This window comes from Tachyglossus aculeatus, chromosome X1 (genome assembly GCF_015852505.1).
Source record: "Tachyglossus aculeatus isolate mTacAcu1 chromosome X1, mTacAcu1.pri, whole genome shotgun sequence".
Taxonomy (NCBI): Eukaryota; Metazoa; Chordata; class Mammalia; order Monotremata; family Tachyglossidae; genus Tachyglossus; species Tachyglossus aculeatus.
This window is the reverse complement of record NC_052101.1, coordinates 118,038,661-118,063,168: the sequence shown is the minus strand read 5'-3', so window position 1 is coordinate 118,063,168 and position 24,508 is coordinate 118,038,661. Positions and strand designations below refer to the sequence as shown.

Genomic DNA, 24,508 nt, shown 5'->3' with positions numbered 1-24,508 from the left:
AGAAGTATAAATGTTGTCCCTAGAGCCCTGGAGCTCAAGGGATGTGGTGGGATCCTTTCCCTTTTCGCCACAAGATGGGATGCAGGCAGTGAAGTGTCATACTTCTGGTCTTACGTCTTCAGCAGGAACTCGAAGCAGCAAGAGCCAGGGTTCAGTGAAGAAACTGGGTGGTGAAAAGGGGAGGGATAGGTGTGATGGGAGGGCAGTGTTCCCTTCAGAGAACTATAGTTGGACTCCACAATGGTGGAGAGAGTGGAGGCGAGTTGCATATCTCACTTTCCCCTCCTCCTATTACTGCCACTGCTCCTATTTTTCACTCCCACAAGGCCTCTCTGGGCATTTAGCTTTATCGTTGCCACAGGTGTCTGTGCCTCTGTGGCCACTGTTCAGTGTTCCTAAGCCACTGCTATGAAGGAACTTCGTAACCGCTTCTGCAGAAGCAGCAACAGGGATGCTGGCTGGAATAGTGACGGTGCTGCTGCCAGGAGGGATCTCCCGGCCTGCCACCACAATGTGTCCTGGGTAACCCGCCCCTGCCAGCTGCTCATGTGGCTGCTGCCATTAAAGTAGCTAAGTCCATGAAAGAGGTGTGGGGTGCTTTATTTTTCTGAAGAAACAGGGAGATGTGGACATCTCCCATGTAGGGGAATTCAAGTGAGAAGGACTTACAGTCTGGGAAGGATGTAAGTTACGTTGTGGTGTGAAGACGCAATCGTTACATGTCAGATGTTAAGTCCCCGCGTGGCAGTGTACATGACATCATCAGCATCTCTTGTAACACTTGGGGTGGCCAGGTGAGACATGAAAGCTCCAGGCTCCCACTTTCCCAGATCTGGCCTTGCCCAGAGTGGGCCCATGCTACAATCCATCCCCTTTATGCCACTACCCACCCACAGTCACTTTGTCGTCTGTCTCTCCCCTAGTCCTCCCAGGAGTCAGATGAACAGCTGCATCCACCAGAATCTCCCAGAACTACAAATCCTGTCCCTAGAGCCCGGAGCTCAAGGGATGTGATGGGATCCTTTCCCTTTTCCCCACAAGATGGGATGGAGGCAGTGAAGTGTCATACTTCTGGTCTTACGTCTTCAGCAGGAACTCGAAGCAGCAAGAGCCTGGGTTCAGTGAAGAACTGGGAGGTGAAAAGTGGTGGGATAGGTGTGATGGGAGGGCAGTGTTCCCTTCAGAGAACTATGGTTGGACTCCACAATAGTGGAGAGAGTGGGGACGAGTTGCATATCTCACTTTCCCCTCCTCCTATTACTGCCACTGCTCCTATTTTTCACTCCCACAATGCCTCTCTTGGCATTTAGCTTTATCGTTGCCACAGGTGTCTGTGCCTCTGTGGCCACTGTTCAGTGTACCGAAGCCACTGCTATGAAGGAACTTCGTAACCGCTTCTGCAGAAGCAGCAACAGGGATGCTGGCTGGAATAGTGATGGTGCTGCTGCCAGGAGGGATCTCCCGGCCTGCCACCACAATGTGTCCCGGGTAACCCGCCCCTGCCAGCTGCTCATGTGGCTGCTGCCATTAAAGTAGCTAGTTCCATGAAGACGGTGTGGGGTGCTTTATTTTTTTGAAGGAAGAGGGAGATGTGGACATATTCCATGTAGGGGAATTCAAGTGAGAAGGACTTACAGTCTAGAAAAGATGTAAGTTATACTGTGGTGTGAAGACACAATCGTAAAATGACAGTTGTTAAGTCCCCACGTGGTAGTATACATGACATCATCAGAATCACTTGTAACACTTGGGGTGGCCAGGTGAGACACGAAAGCTCCACGCTCCCACTTTCCCAGATCTGGCCTTGCCCAGAGTGGGCCCCGGCCATAATCCATCCCCTTTATGCCATTACCCACCCACAGTTACTTTGTAGTCTGTCTTTCCCCTATTCCTACCAGGAGTCAGATGAACAACTGCATCCACCAGTATCTCCCTGAAGTGCAAATGTTGTCCCTAGAGCCCTGGAGCTCAAGGCATGTGATGGGATCCTTTCCCTTTTCCCCACAAGATGGGATGGAGGCAGTGAAGTGTCATACTTCTGGTCTTACGTCTTCAGCAGGAACTCGAAGCAGCAAGAGCCTGGGTTCAGTGAAGAACTGGGTGGTGTAAACGGGAGGGATAGTTGTGATGGGAGGGCAGTGTTCCCTTCAGAGAACTATCGTTGGACTCCACAATGGTGGAGAGAGTGGGGACGAGTTGTATATCTCACTTTCCCCTCCTCCTATTACTGCCACTGCTCCTATTTTTCACTCCCACAATGCCTCTCTGGGCATTTAGCTTTATCGTTGCCACATGTGTCTGTGCCTCTGTGGCCACTGTTCAGTGTTCCTAAGCCACTGCTATGAAGGAACTTTGTAACCGCTTCTGCAGAAGCAGCAACAGGGATGCTGGCTGGAATAGTGACGGTGTTGCTGCCAGGAGGGATCTCCCGGCCTGCCACCACAATGTGTCCCTGGTAACCCGCCCCTGCCAGCTGCTCATGTGGCTGGTGCCATTAAAGTACCTAAGTCCATGAAGGAGGTGTGGGGTGCTTTATTTTTCTGAAAAAACAGGGAGATGTGGACATCTTCCATGTAGGGTAATTCAAATGAGAAGGACTTACAGTCTGGGAAGGATGTAAGTTATGTTGTGGTGTGAAGACGCAAATGTTCCATTTCAGATGTTAAGTCCCCACGTGGCAGTATACATGACATCATCAGCATCACTTGTAACACTTGGGGTGGCCATGTGAGACATGAAAGCTCCAGGCTCCCACTTTCCCAGATCTGGCCTTGCCCAGAGTGGTCCCCGGCCACAATTCCATCCCCTTTATGCCACTACCCACCCACAGTCACTTTGTAGTCTGTCTTTCCCCTAGTCCTCCCAGGAGTCAGATGAACAGCTGCATCCACCAGTATCTCCTAGAAGTATAAATGTTGTCCCTAGAGCCCTGGAGCTCAAGGGATGTGGTGGGATCCTTTCCCTTTTCGCCACAAGATGGGATGCAGGCAGTGAAGTGTCATACTTCTGGTCTTACGTCTTCAGCAGGAACTCGAAGCAGCAAGAGCCAGGGTTCAGTGAAGAAACTGGGTGGTGAAAAGGGGAGGGATAGGTGTGATGGGAGGGCAGTGTTCCCTTCAGAGAACTATAGTTGGACTCCACAATGGTGGAGAGAGTGGAGACGAGTTGCATATCTCACTTTCCCCTCCTCCTATTACTGCCACTGCTCCTATTTTTCACTCCCACAAGGCCTCTCTGGGCATTTAGCTTTATCGTTGCCACAGGTGTCTGTGCCTCTGTGGCCACTGTTCAGTGTTCCTAAGCCACTGCTATGAAGGAACTTCGTAACCGCTTCTGCAGAAGCAGCAACAGGGATGCTGGCTGGAATAGTGACGGTGCTGCTGCCAGGAGGGATCTCCCGGCCTGCCACCACAATGTGTCCCTGGTAACCCGCCCCTGCCAGCTGCTCATGTGGCTGCTGCCATTAAAGTAGCTAAGTCCATGAAAGAGGTATGGGGTGCTTTATTTTTCTGAAGAAACAGGGAGATGTGGACATCTTCTATGTAGGGGAATTCAAGTGAGAAGGACTTACAGTCTGGGAAGGATGTAAGTTACGTTGTGGTGTGAAGACGCAATCGTTACATGTCAGATGTTAAGTCCCCGCGTGGCAGTGTACATGACATCATCAGCATCTCTTGTAACACTTGGGGTGGCCAGGTGAGACATGAAAGCTCCAGGCTCCCACTTTCCCAGATCTGGCCTTGCCCAGAGTGGGCCCATGCTACAATCCATCCCCTTTATGCCACTACCCACCCACAGTCACTTTGTCGTCTGTCTCTCCCCTAGTCCTCCCAGGAGTCAGATGAACAGCTGCATCCACCAGTAGCTCCCAGAAGTACAAATGTTGTCCCTAGAGCCCTGGAGCTCAAGAGATGTGATGGGATCCTTTTCCTTTTCCCCACAAGATGGGATGGAGGCAGTGAAGTGTCATACTTCTGGTCTTTCGTCTTCAGCAGGAACTCGAAGCAGCAAGAGCCTGGGTTCAGTGAAGAACTGGGAGGTGAAAAGGGGAGGGATAGGTGTGATGGGAGGGCAGTGTTCCCTTCAGAAAACTATGGTTGGACTCCACAATGGTGGAGAGAGTGGGGATGAGTTGCATATCTCACTATCCCCTTCTCCTATTACTGCCACTGCTCCTATTTTTCACTCCCACAATGCCTCTCTGGGCATTTAGCTTTATCGTTGCCACATGTGTCTGTGCCTCTGTGGCCACCATTCTGTGTTCCTAAGTCACTGCTATGAAGGAACTTCGTAACCGCTTCTGCAGGAGCAGCAACAGGGATGCTGGCTGGAATAGTGACGGTGCTGCTGCCAGGAGGGATCTCCCGGCCTGCCACCACAATGTGTCCCAAGTAACCTGCCCATGCCAGCTGCCGATGTGGCTACTGCCATTAAAGTAGCCAAGCCCATGAAGGAGGTGTGGGGTGCTTTATTTTTGTGAAGAAACAGGGAGATGTGGATATCTCCCATGTAGGGGAATTCAATTGACAAGGATTTACAGTCTCGGAAGGATGTAAGTTACGTTGAGGTGTGAAGACGCAATCGTTACATGTCAGATGATACGTCCCCACGTGACAGTGTACATGACATCATCAGCATCTCTTGTAACACTTGGGGTGGCCAGGTGAGACATGAAAGCTCCAGGCTCCCACTTTCCCAGATCTGGCCTTGCCCAGAGTGGGCCCCGGCCACAATCCATCCCCTTTATGCCACTACCCACCCACAGTCACTTTGTAGTCTGTCTTTCCCCTAGTCCTCCCAGGAGTCAGATGAACAGCTGCATCCACCAGTATCTCCTAGAAGTATAAATGTTGTCCCTAGAGCCCTGGAGCTCAAGGGATGTGGTGGGATCCTTTCCCTTTTCGCCACAAGATGGGATGCAGGCAGTGAAGTGTCATACTTCTGGTCTTACGTCTTCAGCAGGAACTCGAAGCAGCAAGAGCCAGGGTTCAGTGAAGAAACTGGGTGGTGAAAAGGGGAGGGATAGGTGTGATGGGAGGGCAGTGTTCCCTTCAGAGAACTATAGTTGGACTCCACAATGGTGGAGAGAGTGGAGGCGAGTTGCATATCTCACTTTCCCCTCCTCCTATTACTGCCACTGCTCCTATTTTTCACTCCCACAAGGCCTCTCTGGGCATTTAGCTTTATCGTTGCCACAGGTGTCTGTGCCTCTGTGGCCACTGTTCAGTGTTCCTAAGCCACTGCTATGAAGGAACTTCGTAACCGCTTCTGCAGAAGCAGCAACAGGGATGCTGGCTGGAATAGTGACGGTGCTGCTGCCAGGAGGGATCTCCCGGCCTGCCACCACAATGTGTCCTGGGTAACCCGCCCCTGCCAGCTGCTCATGTGGCTGCTGCCATTAAAGTAGCTAAGTCCATGAAAGAGGTGTGGGGTGCTTTATTTTTCTGAAGAAACAGGGAGATGTGGACATCTCCCATGTAGGGGAATTCAAGTGAGAAGGACTTACAGTCTGGGAAGGATGTAAGTTACGTTGTGGTGTGAAGACGCAATCGTTACATGTCAGATGTTAAGTCCCCGCGTGGCAGTGTACATGACATCATCAGCATCTCTTGTAACACTTGGGGTGGCCAGGTGAGACATGAAAGCTCCAGGCTCCCACTTTCCCAGATCTGGCCTTGCCCAGAGTGGGCCCATGCTACAATCCATCCCCTTTATGCCACTACCCACCCACAGTCACTTTGTCGTCTGTCTCTCCCCTAGTCCTCCCAGGAGTCAGATGAACAGCTGCATCCACCAGAATCTCCCAGAACTACAAATCCTGTCCCTAGAGCCCGGAGCTCAAGGGATGTGATGGGATCCTTTCCCTTTTCCCCACAAGATGGGATGGAGGCAGTGAAGTGTCATACTTCTGGTCTTACGTCTTCAGCAGGAACTCGAAGCAGCAAGAGCCTGGGTTCAGTGAAGAACTGGGAGGTGAAAAGTGGTGGGATAGGTGTGATGGGAGGGCAGTGTTCCCTTCAGAGAACTATGGTTGGACTCCACAATAGTGGAGAGAGTGGGGACGAGTTGCATATCTCACTTTCCCCTCCTCCTATTACTGCCACTGCTCCTATTTTTCACTCCCACAATGCCTCTCTTGGCATTTAGCTTTATCGTTGCCACAGGTGTCTGTGCCTCTGTGGCCACTGTTCAGTGTACCGAAGCCACTGCTATGAAGGAACTTCGTAACCGCTTCTGCAGAAGCAGCAACAGGGATGCTGGCTGGAATAGTGATGGTGCTGCTGCCAGGAGGGATCTCCCGGCCTGCCACCACAATGTGTCCCGGGTAACCCGCCCCTGCCAGCTGCTCATGTGGCTGCTGCCATTAAAGTAGCTAGTTCCATGAAGACGGTGTGGGGTGCTTTATTTTTTTGAAGGAAGAGGGAGATGTGGACATATTCCATGTAGGGGAATTCAAGTGAGAAGGACTTACAGTCTAGGAAAGATGTAAGTTATACTGTGGTGTGAAGACACAATCGTAAAATGACAGTTGTTAAGTCCCCACGTGGTAGTATACATGACATCATCAGAATCACTTGTAACACTTGGGGTGGCCAGGTGAGACACGAAAGCTCCACGCTCCCACTTTCCCAGATCTGGCCTTGCCCAGAGTGGGCCCCGGCCATAATCCATCCCCTTTATGCCATTACCCACCCACAGTTACTTTGTAGTCTGTCTTTCCCCTATTCCTACCAGGAGTCAGATGAACAACTGCATCCACCAGTATCTCCCTGAAGTGCAAATGTTGTCCCTAGAGCCCTGGAGCTCAAGGCATGTGATGGGATCCTTTCCCTTTTCCCCACAAGATGGGATGGAGGCAGTGAAGTGTCATACTTCTGGTCTTACGTCTTCAGCAGGAACTCGAAGCAGCAAGAGCCTGGGTTCAGTGAAGAACTGGGTGGTGTAAACGGGAGGGATAGTTGTGATGGGAGGGCAGTGTTCCCTTCAGAGAACTATCGTTGGACTCCACAATGGTGGAGAGAGTGGGGACGAGTTGTATATCTCACTTTCCCCTCCTCCTATTACTGCCACTGCTCCTATTTTTCACTCCCACAATGCCTCTCTGGGCATTTAGCTTTATCGTTGCCACATGTGTCTGTGCCTCTGTGGCCACTGTTCAGTGTTCCTAAGCCACTGCTATGAAGGAACTTTGTAACCGCTTCTGCAGAAGCAGCAACAGGGATGCTGGCTGGAATAGTGACGGTGTTGCTGCCAGGAGGGATCTCCCGGCCTGCCACCACAATGTGTCCCTGGTAACCCGCCCCTGCCAGCTGCTCATGTGGCTGGTGCCATTAAAGTACCTAAGTCCATGAAGGAGGTGTGGGGTGCTTTATTTTTCTGAAAAAACAGGGAGATGTGGACATCTTCCATGTAGGGTAATTCAAATGAGAAGGACTTACAGTCTGGGAAGGATGTAAGTTATGTTGTGGTGTGAAGACGCAAATGTTCCATTTCAGATGTTAAGTCCCCACGTGGCAGTATACATGACATCATCAGCATCACTTGTAACACTTGGGGTGGCCATGTGAGACATGAAAGCTCCAGGCTCCCACTTTCCCAGATCTGGCCTTGCCCAGAGTGGTCCCCGGCCACAATTCCATCCCCTTTATGCCACTACCCACCCACAGTCACTTCGTAGTCTTTCTTTCCCCTAGTCCTCCCGGGAGTCAGATGAACATCTGCATCCACCAGTATTTCCCAGAAGTACAAATGTTGTCCCTAGAGCCCTGGAGTTCAAGGGATGTGGTGGGATCCTTTCCCTTTTCCCCAAAAGATGGGATGGAGGCAGTGAAGTGTCATACTACTGGTCTTACGTCTTCAGCAGGAACTCGAAGCAACAAGAGCCTGGGGTCAGTGAAGTACTGGGTGGTGAACAGGGGAGGGATAGGTGTGATGGGACGGCAGTGTTCCCTTCAGAGAACTATGGTTGGACTCCACAATGGTGGAGAGAGTGGGGGCGAGTTGCATATTTCACTTTCCCCTCCTCCTATTACTGCCACTGCTCCTATTTTCACTCCCACAATTCCCCTCTGAGCATTTAGCTTTATCGTTGCCATAGGTGTCTGTGCCCCACTGGCCACAGAACAGTGTTCCTAAGCAACTTCTATGAAGGAACTTTGTAACCACTTCTGCAGAGACAGGAACAGGGATGTTGGCTGGAATAGTGACGCTGCTGCTTCCAGGCAGGATCTCCCAGCCTGCCACCACAATGTGTGATGGGTACCCTGCCCCTGCCAGCTGCTCATGGCGATGCTGCCATTAAAGTAGCTGGGTCCATGAAGGAGGTGTGGGGTGCTTTTTTTTTCTGAAGTAACAGGGAGATGTTGACATCTTCCATGTAGGGGAATTCAAGTGAGAAGGACTTACAGTCTAGGAAAGATGTAAGTTCTGTTGTGGTGTGAAGACACAATCGTAAAATGACAGATGTTAAGTCCCCACGTGGCAGTATACATGACATCATCAGAATCACTTGTAACACTTGGGGTGGCCAGGTGAGACATGAAAGCTCCAGGCTCCCACTTTCCCAGATCTGGCCTTGCCCAGAGTGGGCCCCGGCCACAATCCATCCCCTTTATGCCACTACCCACCCACAGTCACTTTGTCGTCTGTCTGTCCCCTAGTCCTCCCAGGAGTCAGATGAACAGCTGCATCCACCAGTAACTCCCAGAAGTACAAATGTTGTCCCTAGAGCCCTGGAGCTCAAGGGATGTGATGGGATCCTTTCCCTTTTCACCACAAGATGGGATGGAGGCAGTGAATTGTCATACTTCTGGTCCTACGTCTTCAGCATGAAGTCGAAGCAGCAAGAGCCTGGGTTTAGTGAAGAACAGGGAGGTGAAAAGGGGAGGGATAGGTGTGATGGGAGGGCAGTGTTCCCTTCAGAGAACTATGGTTGGACTCCACAATGGTGAAGAGAGTGGGGGCGAGTTGCATATCTCACTTTCCCCTCCTCATATTACTGCCACTGCTCCTATTTTTCACTCCCACAGTGCGTTTCTGGGCATTTAGCTTTACCATTGCCACATGTGTCTGTGCCCCTGTGGCCACTGTTCAGTGTTCCTAAGACAGTACTATGAAGGAACTTTGTAACCGCTTCTGCAGAAAAAGCAACAGGGATGTTGGCTGGAATAGTGACGCTGCTGCTGCCAGGCGGGATCTCCCGGCCTGCCACCATGATGTGTGATGGATACCCTGCCCCTGCCAGCTGCTCATGGCGATGATGCCATGAAAGTAGCTAGGTCCATGAAGGAGGTGTGGGGTGCTTTATTTTTCTGAAGGAACAGGGAGATGTTGACATCTTCCATGTAGGGGAATTCAAGTGAGAAGGACTTACAGTCTGCGAAGGATTTAAGTTACCTTGTGGTGTGAAGAAGCAATCGTTACATGTTCGATGTTAAGTCCCCATGTGGCAGTGTACATGACATCATCGGCATCACTTGTAACACTCGGGGTGGCCAGGTGAGACATGAAAGTGCCAGGCTCCCTCTATCCCAGGCCTGACCTTGCCCGGAGTGGGCCCCGGCCATTATCCATCCTCTTTATGCTACTACCCACCCACAGTCACTTTGTAGTCTACCTGTCCCCTAGTCCTCCCAGGAGTCAGATGAACAGCTGCATCCACCAGAATCTCCCAGAAGTACAAATCCTGTCCCTAGAGCCCTGGAGCTCAAGAGATGTGATGGGATCCTTTCCCTTTTCGCCACAAGATGGGATGCAGGCAGTGAAGTGTTATACTTCTGGTCTTATGTCTTCAGCAGGAACTCGAAGCAGCAAGAACCTGTGTTCGGTGAAGAACTGGGAGGTGAAAAGGGGAGGGATAGGTGTGATGGGACGGCAGTGTTCCCTTCAGAGAACTATGGTTGGACTCCACAATGGTGGAGAGAGTGGGGACGAGTTGCATATCTCACTTTCCCCTCCTCCTATTACTGCCACTGCTCTTATTTTTCACTCCCACAATGCCTCTCTGGGCATTTAGCTTTATCGTTGCCACATGTGTCTGTGCCTCTGTGGCCACTGTTCAGTGTTCTTAAGCCACTACTATGAAGAAACTTTGTAACGGCTTCTGCAGATACAGCAGCAGGGATGTTGGCTGGAATAGTGACGCTGCTGCTGCCAGGCGGGATCTCCCGGCCTGCCACCACAATTTCTTCTGGGTACCCTGCCCCTGCCAGCTGCTCATGGGGCCGCTGCCATTAAAGTAGCTAGGTCCGTGAAGGAGGTGTGGGGTGCTTTATTGTTCTGAAGGAACAGGGAGATGTGGACATCTTCCATGTAGGGGAATTCAAGTGAGAAGGACTTACAGTCTGGGAAGGATGTAAGTTACATTGTAGTGTGAAGACGCAATCATAACATTTCAGATAAGTCCCATAATGGCAGTGTACATGACATCATCAGCATCTCTGGTAACACTTGGGGTGGCCAGGTGAGACATGAAAGCTCCAGGCTCCCACTTTCCCAGATCCGGCCTTGCCAAGATTGGGCCCCAGCCACAATCCATCCCCTTTATGCCATTTATTTATGCCATTTATGCCAAAGTGACCCACAGTCACTTTGTAGTCTGTCTCTCCCCGAGTCCTCCCAGGAGTCAGATGAACAGCTGCATCCACCAGTATCTCCCAGAAGTACAAATGTTTTCCCTAGAGCCCTGGAGCTCAAGGGATGTGATGGGATCCTTTCCCTTTTCCCCACAGGATGGGATGGAGGCAGTGAAGTGTCATACTTCTGGTCTTACATCTTCAGCATGAACTCAAAGCAGCAAGAGCCTGGGTTCAGTGAAGAACTGGGAGGTGAAAAGGGGAGGGATAGGTGTGATGGGAGGGCAGTGTTCCCTTCAGAGAACTATGGTTGGACTCCACAATGGTGGAGAGAGTGGGGGCGAGTTGCATATCTCACTTTCCCTCCTCCTATTACTGCCACTGCTCCTATTTTCACTCCCATAATTCCCCTCTGAGCATTTAGCTTTATCGTTGCCACATGTGTCTGTGCCTCTGTGGCCACTGTTCAGTGTTCCTAAGCCACTGCTATGAAGGAACTTCGTAACCGCTTCTGCAGAAGCAGCAACAGGGATGCTGGCTGGAATAGTGATGGTGCTGCTGCCAGGAAGGATCTCCCGGCCTGCCACCACAATGTGTCCCCGGTAACCCGCCCCTGCCAGCTGCTCATGTGGCTGCTGCCATTAAAGTAGCTAAGTCCATGAAGGACGTATGGGGTGCTTTATTTTTCAGAAGAAACAGGGAGATGTGGACATCTTCCATGTAGCGGAATTCAAGTGAGAAGGACTTACAGTCTGGGAAGGATGTAAGTTACGTTGTGGTTTGAAGATGCAATCGTTACATGTCAGATGTTAAGTCCCCGCGTGGCAGTGTACATGACATCATCAGCATCTCTTGTAACACTTGGGGTGGCCAGGTGAGACATGAAAGCTCCAGGCTCCCACTTTCCCAGATCTAGCCTTGCCCAGAGTGGGCCCCGGCCACAATCCAACCCCTTTATGCCACTACCCACACACAGTCAGTTTGTAGTCTACCTGTCCCCTAGTCCTCCCAGGAGTCAGATGAACAGCTGCATCCACCAGTATCTCCCAGAAGTACAAATGTTGTCCCTAGAGCCCTGGAGCTCAAGGGATGTGATGGGATCCTTTCCCTTTTCCCCACAAGATGGGATGGAGTTAGTGAAGTGTCATACTTCTGGTCTTACGTCTTCCATAGGAACTCGAAGCAGCAAGAGCCTGGGTTCAGTGAAGAACTGGGTGGTGAACAGGGGAGGGATAGGTGTGATGGGAGGGCAGTGTTCCCTTCAGAGAACTATGGTTGGACTCCACAGTGGTGGAGAGAGTGGGGGCGAGTTGCATATCTCACTTTCCCCTCCTCCTATTACTGCCACTGCTCCTATTTTCACTCCCACAATTCCCCTCTGAGCATTTAGCTTTACCGTTGCCACATGTGTCTGTGCCCCTGTGGCCACAGTACAGTGTTCCTAAGCCACTACTATGAAGGAACTTTGTAACTGCTTCTGCAGAAACAGCAACAGGGATGTTGGCTGGAATAGTGACGCTGCTGCTGCCAGACGGGAAATCCCGGCCTGCCACCACAATTTCTTCTGCGTACCCTGCCCCTGCCAGCTGCTCATGGGGCCGCTGCCATTAATATAGTTAGGTCCATGAAGGTGGTGTGGGGTGCTTTGTTTTTCTGAAGGAACAGGGAGGTGTGGACATCTTCCATGTAGGGGAATTCAAGTGACAAGGATTTACAGTCTGGGAAGGATGTAAGTTACATTGTGGTGTGAAGACGCAATTGTAACATGTCAGATGTTAAGTCCCCACGTGGCAGTGTACATGACATCATCAGCATCACTTGTAACACTTGGGGTGGCCAGGTGAGACATGAAAGCTCCAGGCTCCCACTTTCCCAGAGTGGGCCCCACCCACAATTCATCCCCTTAATGCTCTACCCACCCACAGTCACTTTTTAGTCTATCTCTCCCCTAGTCCTCCCAGGAGTCAGATGAACAGCTGCATCCACCAGAATCTCCCGTAAGTACAAATCTTGTCCCTAGAGCCCTGGAGCTCAAGGGATGTGATGGGATCCTATCCCTTTTCCACACAAGATGGGATGGAGGCAGTGAAGTGTCATACTTCTGGTCTTACGTCTTCAGCATGAACTCGAAGCAGCAAGAGCCTGGGTTCAGTGAAGAACTGGGAGGTGAAAGGGGGAGGGATAGGTGTGATGGGAGGGCAGTGTTTCCTTCAGAGAACTATTATTGGACTCCACAATGGTGGAGAGAGTGGGGGCGAGTTGCATATCTCACTTTCCCCTCCTCCTATTACTGCCACTGCTCCTATTTTTCACTCCCACAATGCCTCTCTGGGCATTTAGCTTTATCGTTGCCACATGTGTCTGTGCCTCTGTGGCCACTGTTCAGTGTTCTTAAGCAACTATTATGAAGGAACTTTGTAACGGCTTCTGCAGATACAGCAACAGGGATGTTGGCTGGAATAGTGACGCTGCTGCTGCCAGGCGGGATCTCCCGGCCTGCCACCACAATTTCTTCTGGGTACCCTGCCCCTGCCAGCTGTTCATGGGGCCGCTGCCATTATAGTAGCTAGGTCCGTGAAGGAGGTGTGGGGTGCTTTATTGTTCTGAAGGAACAGGGAGATGTGGACATCTATGAATTCCATGTAGGGGAATTCAAGTGAGAAGGACTTACAGTCTGGGAAGGATGTAAGTTACATTGTGGTGTGAAGATGCACTCATAACATTTCAGATGTTAAGTCCCCACGTGGCAGTGTACATGACATCATCAGCATCTCTGGTAACACTTGGGGTGGCCAGGTGAGACATGAAAGCTCCAGGCTCCCACTTTCCCAGATCCGGCCTTGCCAAGATTGGGCCCCGGCCACAATCCATCCCCTTTATGCCATTACCCACCCACAGTCACTTTGTAGTCTGTCTCTCCCCGAGTCCTCCCAGGAGTCAGATGAACAGCTGCATCCACCAGTATCTCCCAGAAGTACAAATGTTTTCCCTAGAGCCCTGGAGCTCAAGGGATGTGATGGGATCCTTTCCCTTTTCCCCACAGGATGGGATGGAGGCAGTGAAGTGTCATACTTCTGGTCTTACGTCTTCAGCATGAACTCGAAGCAGCAAGAGCCTGGGTTCAGTGAAGAACTGGGAGGTGAAAAGGGGAGGGATAGATGTGATGGGAGGGCAGTGTTCCCTTCAGAGAACTATGGTTGGACTCCACAATGGTAGAGAGAGTGGGGGCGAGTTGCATATCTCACTTTCCCTCCTCCTATTACTGCCACTGCTCCTATTTTCACTCCCACAATTCCCCTCTGAGCATTTAGTTTTATCGTTGCCACATGTGTCTGTGCCCCTGTGACCAGAGTACAGTGCTCCTAAGCCACTACTGTGAAGGAACTTCATAACCGCTTCTGCAGAAAGAGCAACAGGGATGTTGGCTGGAATAGTATCGCTGCTGCTGCCAGGCGCGATCTCCCGGCCTGCCACCACAATGTGTGATGGGTACCCTGCCCCTGCTAGCTGCTCATGGCGATGCTGCCATTAAAGTGGCTAGGTCCATGAAGGAGGTGTGGAGTCCTTTATTTTTCTGAAGGGACAGGGAGATGTTGACATCTTCCACGTAGGGGAATTCAAGTGAGAAGGACTTACAGTCTGGGAAGGATGTAAGTTCTGTTGTGGTGTGAAGACGCAATCGTTACATGTCAGATGTTAAGTCCCCACGTGGCAGTGTACATGACATCATCAGCATCTCTTGTAACACTTGGGGTGGCCAGGTGAGACATGAAAGCTCCAGACTCCCACTTTCCCAGATCTGGCCTTGCCCAGAGTGGGCCCCGGCCACAATCCATCCCCTTTATGCCATTACCCACCCACAGTCACTTTGTAGTCTCTCTTTCCCCTAGTCCTCCCAGGAGTCAGATGAACAACTGCATCCACCAGTATCTCCCAGGAGTACAAATGTTGTCCCTAGAGCCCTGGAGCTCAAGGGATGTGATAGGATCCTTTCCCTTTTCCCCACTAGATGGGATGGAGTCAGTGAAGTGTCATACTTCTGGTCCTACGTCTTCAGCATGAAGTCGAAGCAGCAAGAGCCTGGGTTCAGTGAAGAACTGTGAGGTGAAAAATGGAGGGATACGCGTGATGGGAGGTCAGTGTTCCCTTCAGAGAACTATGGTTGGACTTCACAATGGTGGAGAGAGTGGAGGCGAGTTGCATATCTCACTTTCCCCTCTTCCTATTACTGCCACTGCTCCTATTTTTCAATTAATCAATCAATCAATCAATCATATTCATTGAGTGCTTACTTTGTGCAGAGCACTTAAATTAAGTGCTTGGGAAGTACAAGTTGGCAACATATAGAGACGGTCCCTACCCAACAGTGGGCTAACAGTCTAGAAGGGGGAGAGAGAGAACAAAACCAAACATATTAACAAAATAAAATAAATAGAATAGATATCCACAAGTAAAATAAACAAATAGAGTAATAAATATGTACAAACATATATATATATATATATATATATACTTATATATATATACAGGTGCTGGGGGGAAGGGAAGGAGGTAAGACAGGGGGATGGAGAGCGGGACGAGTGGGAGAGGAAGGAGGGGGCTCTGTCTGGGAATGCCTCCTGGAGGAGGTGAGCTCTCAGTAGGGCCTTGAAGGGAGGAAGAGAGCTAGCTTGGCGGATGTGCCAAGAGTGAGTGATCCCTTTCACCCCGGAGGCAGTCCTCTATCCCTTTCCCTTGAGGGGGACTTGTCACATGTGGGCATTAAATTGAAGAGGTGATAGCAATCTGCAGTGTCCAATTGGTAAGGATTAGATTTTGGATTCCACTGAGCATGGATTTTTTTTAAGTGGTATTTTCCAGGCACTGTTCTAAGCACTGGGGCAGATACAACATATTCAGATTGGACCCAATCCATGTCCCACATGGGGCTCATAATCTTAATCCCCATTTTACAGTTGAGATAACAGTCATAAAGAAGTAAAATTACTTCTCCAAGGTCACACAGCAGACAAGTGGCAGAGCTGGGATTAGAATGCAGGTCCTCCGACCCATGCAGGTCCTCTGACCCTTGGGGACCATAGTTTTCGTGATGCAGAGATCAATGTAGGACAGGTTGCCCAGGAAGAAATACATGGGTGTGTAGAGGAGCAAGTCGGATCCAGCAGCTAGGATCAAGAGCAGGTTCCCTGCCACCTGTTGACTTGTAATTTTGAATAAAATAAGACAAGATCACAGGTCCCTGAGATCTGAGCCCTAAGGGGCTGGAGGGGAGGATAGACCATGGCTGTGTGTTTGTCTCATAGGAGGTGCCCAGGGAATCATGTCCCAGGAGCCAGGGGCCCATCCATAAATACCCCTGTTGTGCTCCCCATACACGCTTTTCCAACTACAGAAAGCGAGAAGATGGTTCCGGTTTCCTGTGGCCCCCATGCCTCCCTGAGGCTTCCAATCCCCCTGTGTCCTGTTCTTCAGGAGGAACCCAGCTCCAGTCAGTGCCAGCACAGGTATTTCTGCTCCAAAGAGGGGTCTAGGGAAGGGTATGGAGCCCCATCACTGGAACTGACCCCTCCTTAGGTGCTGCTTCTTATGGAGACGTCAAGTGTATGGATCCAGGCAAACATATCTCCATAGCAACATTAATCAATTAATGGTATTTACTGAATCACTTTTCCCTCTCAGGGTCGTACGTGGAGAGTTTCCAGTACTCTACCAGTCTCGACTATGGGAGGGAGAGTCAAGCAGAGACATAGCCATTCCATTCCTAGCTTGGGCAGTGGCTAGCGAGTGGAAGGCAATCTGCTACAAGTCAAAGCTCACCTGTGCTGGGCAGCAGCTGCGTGGGAGATTGTCGAGGGCAGAGACTCAAGTTTACTGCGCCAAAGGAGGGAATGGTAAACCGTTTCCAAATTTTTACCAAGAAAACTCTGGATACACTACCAGAACAACTGCAGATGGAGGTGGGGCATTCTGGGAGAGATGTGTCCATGGCATCTCTATGGGTTGGAGACAACTTGACAGCATAAAGACAAGACTGAGCCACTTACTGTGTTCAGAGCACTGTTCTAAGGACTTGGGAAAGTACAACATAATAGAGTTGGTAGGTGTGTTCCTGCTCAAAAAGAACTTGCAATCTAGAGGGGGAGATAGACATTAAAGTAAATTACAGATGTGTACATGAGTACAGTAGAACTGAGGATGGAGTGAATAAAAGATAGAAGGGCAAGGGTGACACAGAAGGGAGAGGAGGGAAAATGAGAGCTTAATTGGGGAAGGCCTCTTGGAGGAGATGTGATTTTAATAAGGCTTTGAAGATGGGGAGAATGATAGTCTGTCAGATATGAAAGGGGAGGGACTTCCAGGCCAGAGGCACGACATGGGTGAAGGGCCGGCAGCAAGATCGATGAGATTAAGGTGCAGTCACTAGGTCGTTCTAGCCCAGAGCCAATCTTGAAGACCAGATTAGTTCCAGAACTCCAAATCCTGTGTAGGCTCTAATTCAAGATTTCAAGACAATCCTAACCCTGCCCCAAAATGAGTCCGTGGAGGCACCCAAACTGAGCAGGCCTCTTTTTGGCATCTCCTCATCCCTCACAGCAACACCCTGCCCTACCACCAACAAGGACAACACCACCAACACCACCCCAACCACCACCAGCAGCAGCACTTACTGAGGGCTGACTGTGCCCCCTTGTGGAGAACTGGGCACTCGGGTCTCCTGAAACACAGGGTCTAATGTGCTAGGGAAGAATCACAGTTGCAGTCTTGCACAGCTAGAGAGGGTAGGAAAGAGGCTAGCTAAGGGTTATGTACTTTAACACATTTTTTTTCTTAACATGGATTTCTGTAATATGTTTCTCTAAATCTTATAGGAGAACCAGCTACCTTAGTCCATCCCATGTTTGCTAACTGTGTGAGAGGCCATGGGACGGAGGGGCTAGGAGTTGAGATACAAGGTGATTAGGATGTTCCAAGTGGGGTTCACAGTCTTAACCCCCATTTTGCAGATGAGGTAACTGAGGCACAGAGAAGTTGAGTAACTGGCCCAAAGTCACACAGATAAGTGGCAGAGCGGGATTAGAACCCACAACCTCTGACTCCCAAGCACGGGCTCTTTCCGAGGGGAAAGGGGGGCCACCGCTGTTGAGGGGTCACCTCAACTCTTCTAGACTGTGAGCCCGTTGTTGGATAGGGACCATCTCCATATGTTGCCGACTTGTACTTCCCAAGCATTTAATACAGTGCTCTGCACACAGTAAGCACTCAATAAATACGATTGAATGAATGAATGAGATAGTCGAAGAAAAGAGTCAGACACCCGTGGAGAGGACCATCTTGTCATTTAAGACTTCCCAAACTGAGCCCCTTCCTTCCTCTCCCTCTCCTCCCCCTCCCCATCCCCCTGCCTTACCTCCTTCCCCTCCCCACCACACCTGTATATATGTATATATGTTTGTACATATATTTATTACTCTATTTTACCTGTACATATTTATTCTATTTATTTTATTTTGTTAATATGTTTTGTTTGTTGTCTGTCTCCCCCTTCTAGACTGTGAGCCTGCTGTTGGGTAGGGAACATCTCTATACGTTGCCAACTTGTACTTCCCAAGCGCTTAGTACAGTGCTCTGCACACAGTAAGTGCTCAATAAATATGATTGAATGAATGCATGAATTTAATCACCCAAAAATATTCAGAAAAGGAGGAGGTTGAGGTTTTCACAATGGGTTGGAAATTGTTTTTCCAATTTCACAGATCCTACCTCCTGGTTGAGAACATCCAATCCATCCCAGAGGGTGTGTGTCTGTATATCATTCCAGGTCTGCCGGTACAGAATTTCCATGACCTCTGCCTTCTATAGAATCAGCTCTTTCGGAATCCAAACTACTGCATCATCTTCATTCTCCTTGGGCACTGGATGACAGCTCTCAAGTCACTTACCCTCTCCTTCTGTTGTCCCAAGTTAAGAGATGGGTGTCTGAAGCTCCAAAACACTGAAAACGGGCTTGAAGAGGGAGCACAAGAGAGAGGTTTTAAGCCAGCTGATCCTTCTCTGAACCCTGCATTACTCCCTCTGAATTTCCCATAAATGTCCTGTTCCCAGCCCTTGAACTGTTGCTCTTATCCTGTTCCCATCCATGTAGAGCCTGCAGTGGCCCAGAATTGAATCTGCCTCTGAGTCAGAGTTCATCTATTTATATCTATTAATGTCTGTCTCCCCCTCTAGACTGTGAGCTCATTGTGGGCAGGAATGTGTCTGTTGTTATATTGTACTCCCTCTAGCACTTAGTACAGTGCTTTTCACACAGTAAGTGCTCAATAAATACGATTGAATGAATGAATAGATAGCCCCAGTTACGACCCTGCTCATGGAGATGGTTGGACTGGGAGCTCCAGAGTTAGGTATCCTGGGTTGAGAAAGTTCCCAGTTCCCACCCTGATCCTTTCAGAATATGTGTGTGCATGAGTATGTGTGTGTATGCAGAAGCTAGGGGCGTACTGCTTCCATTCTCTGTTGACCACAGTCATCCCCTTGAGTTCAGACACTACCTATAAAGAAACGCAGTACCACTGCCAGACCAAGGGCAGAGTTCTACCCTAGGCGGCACCTGCTCCTCCATTTTCTCAGAGAAATTCCAAACCAGAAGCCGAGCCTCTGAATTTGACTTAGTGAGGCCATGTGCTCCTGGTGGGGTGACACCCAGCCTGAAGTTGAGGGTGGTGGGAGCCATCAGCCTGAACTCGTGCTGGTAGTGCTCCTGGGCAGAGCCTAGTATTCCAGCAAGAAGCCTGTCTGTGCAGGCCAATAGGGGACGGGCGGGGGAAGAACAGGATATTTCAGCTTTCCTGGAATGCAGGCGGGCAACAACGGCAGTAGTGAGAGAAGATGGTGGGTTGGTTTGAGGATGAGGGCCAGCAGTAGACTGGGCAGGACAATGCTGGATCTGGGCTGTGCAGGGGAGAGAGGGTGGGCATGTGAACACAAAGAGCTCAGGCTGCTGCTGCTGCAGGGCTGATATCCCCTATCCCTTCTCCTTGGAGATCAGACACGTTTTTCCCTCTAAGGCCTCAGAAAGACAGCAGGTAGCCCTGCTGCCAACTCCAAAAGCTGAAATTCTCAACAAACTACCTTCTTATTCATGTATTAGACGGTTCATCTGCCTTTATATATATCGTGCATTCATTGCTTGTCCTCATTCAAACTGCCAGGGTGGCTGTCTAAGGGAAGGGATATGGAAATGGTCAAAGCACTGAAAGGCTCGAGCTATAATTAATGCATGCTCAGCACCTGTACCCGGTGTCATGTACTGTGTCCTCCTAGGAGGGATAGGAATAAAGACACTTGGACTGGAACAAAGCTGCTTATTCGGGCATTTTCCAGGCTCCCACCTCTCCGGGGAGTGGGAACACTATGGGTGGGAAAGGGGCATCCGGGAGATGGACTGTGGCTGAGGCCTGCTCTGGGGCTCAACTATGCCCCTTGGCAAAGAAGACGGTCCAATCTCATGGTTGCCAGTCTCCAATATAGTCTTCCCGTCCTTCCCACCATCATCAGCGCATAGCCATTCATTTTGGCCCCCTACACCTTCATCTTACATGGCATACCCCTTCCCACAGGGCCCCCGACAGGGCTTGATTACTCCAATTGCTCATGGAGCTTAAGTCCCAGGCCTTGGGTTCAAGAGGGCTTGTAAAGACGCAGGAGGCCTCATGTTACTGCACAGAAGACAGTGCAGCCACATGGCTTTCAGTCTCCAACAAGGCATGTCCTCTGTACCACTTATCCATTTGCTTCCGCAACCCTCACTCTTTGGGATCAGACATTTCATGCTTGTGTGGCTTAGTGGAAAGAGCACGGGCTTGGGAGCCAGAGGTCATGGGTTCTAATCCTGGTTCCGCCACTTGTCAGCTGTGTAATTTTGGGTAAGTCACAACTTCTCTGGGCCTCAGTTACCGCATCTGGAAAATGGGGATTAAGACTGTGAGCCCCACGTGGGGCAACCTGATCATCTTGTATCCCCCCCCAGTGCTTAGAACAGTGCTTCACACATAGTAAGCGCTTAACAGATGCCATCATTATTATTATTATTCCATGGATTGCTGTTGCTTCACACCTCAATTCCATACTCTGGACAACGAGAAAAGGTTCCTCTCACATCCTTTGACTCCGGGGTTCTAGGGACTAGGTATTTGTCCCTTGGAAGATTCTCTTGGATGCAGCTGTGCATCTAATTCCTGGGAGGAATTGGGGAGAGGCAGTTGACAGATTGACCATGGGTTGGGCAGGGGCCATCTAGGGAATGGATTGAGGCTGCGACCACTCTGGGGAGGAACTATGTCCCTTAGGAATAGAGACAGCCCAGTCTCATGGTTGCCAGTCTCCAGCATGGCCTGGTCTCCAACGCCAGCATTACCACCAATAATGCATTCATTCCTGCAATCCAGTTCAGTGGGATAGGTCATTTAATGCTTGCCAATTGGACACTGTGAATTGCTGTTAGATTTTGAACTGGATCCCTGGGTGTGGTCACACTCCCTCAAGGGAAAGAGGGGAATGGCTGGCTCTGGGGGGAAAGGGAGCATATCAGGACACCAAGCCCCCAGCACTGCTCCCTACATTTGGCCCCATCACTGGGCCAAATGAAGAATGATCCTCACAAACCCTTTGGGTATCATGTGTCCCAGTGGTGTTGTCCCACATGACATGTGACAATGGCATCTTCATATCACCACATACCTTTCCACCCAGACTGTAACTCCTTCTCCCTTGATATTCCCCACGCCACAGATGTCTCTAGCTTCATATTCCTTCAGAAAAAAAATGAAGTATCCACAAATGTACTCCATGGGTACAGGAACTTTAACAGTAGCGGCTGCATCAGGAGCCTGGGAGGAAGCGTCCTACAGTACCCTCAGCGTCGGCAGGCTGACACTGGCGACAGCACTGCCATCCTTCACCCACAACCCTCGTGGTTTGCATCCAGGGAAGTTGTGAGTTAAGACCATGTGGCAATTGCAGCTGTTCCCCAGGCAATCGCGGAGGCCTTCTTACACAGGGGCCTGGGATTTAAATCCCATGAGTCTTTGTGGTAATCTAGCCTTGAGTCTGGGGCTGAACGAGTTGTCTACACCTGCTGACTAAAATTCTCTCTTCCAATTCTTTTCTTGACCCCCTCCAATCTGGCCTCCATCCCCTTCACTCCACAGAAATCTCACCCTCAAAGGTCACCAATGATCTCCTTCTGGCCAAATCCAATGTCCTCTATTCCAGCCTAATCTTCTTTGACCTCTCAGCTGCCTTTGACACTGTCAACCACCCCCGACACTGTCAACCACCCCCTTCTCCTGGAAACATTGTCCAACCTTGGCTTCACTGACACTGTCCTCTCCAGGTTCTCCTCTTACCTCTCTGGCCATTCATTTTCAGTCTCCTTCACAGGCTCCTCTTCTGCCTTCTACCCCCTAACTGTGTAGATCCCTCAAGGTTCAGTTCTGGGTCCACTTCTATTCTCCATCTACACCCACTCCCTTAGAGAACTCATTCGCCCCCACGTCTTCAACTACCACCTCTATGCAGATGATTCCCAAATCTACATCTCCAGTTCTGATCTGTCTCCTTCTCTTAGAACAGTGCTTGGCACATAGTAATTACTTAACAAATACCATAATTATTATTCTCTGCAGTCTCGCATTTCCTTTTCCCTTCAAGATATCTCTACTTGGATGTCCTCTCATCACCTCAAACTTAACAAATCTAAACTAGAACTCCTTATCTTCCCACCCAAGCCCTGTCCTCCACCTGACTTTCCCATCACTGTAGATGGCACCGCCATCCTTCCTGTCTCACAATCCCATACCCTTGGGGTTAACCTTGACTCCTCTCTCTCATTCAACCCACATATTCAATCCATCACCAAATCCTGTTGGTCCCACCTTCACAACATCACTAAAATCCACCCTTTCCTCTCCATCCAAACTGCTACCACATTAATTCAATCACTCATCCTATCCCACCTGGATTACTGCATCAGCCTCCTCACTGACCTCCCGGCCTCCTGTCTCTCCTAACTCCAGTCCACACTTCACTCTGCTACCCAGATCATTTTTCTACAAAAATGTTCAGGACATGTCCCGCACTCCTGAAAAACCTCCAGTGGTTGTCCATCCACCTCTGCATCAAACGAATACTCCTCACTATTGACCTCTTCATCTTGCTGCCAATCTGTCGCCCACTTCCTGCCTCTGGCCTGGAACGCCCTCCCTCCTCAAATCTGACAGACAATTACTTTTCCCCACTTCAAAGCCTTACCGAAGGCACATTCCTCCAAGAGTTTTTCCCTGACTAAGCCCCCCTTTCCTCTCCTCCCATTCACTTCTATGTCACCCTGACTCTAGACTGTGAGTCCACTGTGGGGAGGGATTGTCGCTCTTAATTGCTGTATTGTACTTTCCAAGTGCTTAGTACAGTGTTCTGCACAAAGTGCTCAATAAATACGACAGTGAATGAATGAATAAATGAATACTCCCTTTGTTCTTCCCTCCTCCCAGGTTCACAGCACTTCTGCACATATCTGTAATTTATTTATTTATATTAACGTCTGCCTCCCCTCCCCCCTACTATAAGCTCATTGTGGGCAGGGAATGTGCCTATTGTTGTACTGTACTCTCCCAAGCTCTGCACACAGTAAGCACTCAATAACTACAGTCGAATGAATGAAATATATCCCGTGGCAAAGAAGACAGTCCAGACTCATGGTTGCCTCTCTTCAAGATGGTCTCCCCTTCTACCCTATCAAAACCAGGACTGGGACAGTGGATTCTGCAACTCATGCTCAGTGGGATTGGGCTTCCAGTTGATGGACTGGGTATTTAATGCTTGTCAGCGCTCAGATTTCATACCCAAGTCGAGTTGGCTCCAGGGGGGAAGGGAGAACAGCGAGAAGCGTTTCCCCCACATGGCTTCCTAAAGTCAGCCCCATATGCGACACCACCTTGTGTACCGCCATCTCCCCTCCATATACCTGGACACCAATCCTAACCCTATCCAAAGCTGCAACTCTCTCTTGCTCTCTCTCCCATCAGGAATTCCAACCACTTCTTGGAAAGTCACCCTGCCTCTCCCCTCAGCTCCATAATTCCCCTTTCCACCTCCCAGTTCTTTCCTGAGCCCAGGATCTTGCCTTTTCAGGTAGATTCTGAAGAATTAATGCCAAAATTGTGTCACTCCATGCCTCAATCCCATACTCTGGCCAAAGAGAAAGGGTTTCTATCACATCCATTGACACCAGAATTCTAGGGGGTCACTCACAGTCTCTCGTCCCATTCTCCTGTGTTTGGACAGATGCTGTGCAAGATAGATGGTGGGAATAGTGGGTATATCACTGTACTCTTACCCATTGTAAAAAGCCACCGCTGTGTATGCTTTGCAGAGTGGCCTGGTCAGGGTCAGGGAGGTCTTTTCCTTTTTCTGGCAAAAGCAAGAAATGAAAAACAAAATAAGGAACAAACACATATTCAGTTATCTCCAATGAACAAGACAGACCCGAGACAGAAAATGGCAGGAGCGTATGCAGTCGAGGATTGTTGTCTCAGAGGGCAGGACAGAGACACCAGATAGTCACTTTGAAACTGGCTGACATTCTGAAAAACCTCAGCACGTGGAGAAACTTAGATTAGAACAATAAAGAAGAGGATAATAAAACAAAAGAATGTGGAAGCTGTATATTTATCAATTGGCGAGTAAACAGGAATTCTGAGTAATGCTTAGAAAGATCCTAGAATGAAAAGAGGGTCAGTGGTGGAAGCCAGCTGGAGTGCAAAGATAATATTTATAATCTTCTCACTCAGCAAAAGAACAACAACAAAAAGTAGGGAGCTGTAATTTCTTTAACTTCAATCTGGCTGCTTCCCAGGGAGCACTCAATCAACTCTCTC

General features: G+C 49.8%; 1 non-coding gene across 1 annotated transcript; it reads left to right on the top strand.

Annotated features, from left to right (window-relative positions):
- The first annotated feature begins 16,243 nt into the window (after positions 1–16,243).
- Positions 16,244–16,381, top strand: LOC119920280. Its single transcript, XR_005448037.1, has one exon. It is a non-coding gene; the product is annotated as a small nucleolar RNA SNORA7 (small nucleolar RNA).
- The last annotated feature ends 8,127 nt before the right edge of the window (positions 16,382–24,508 follow it).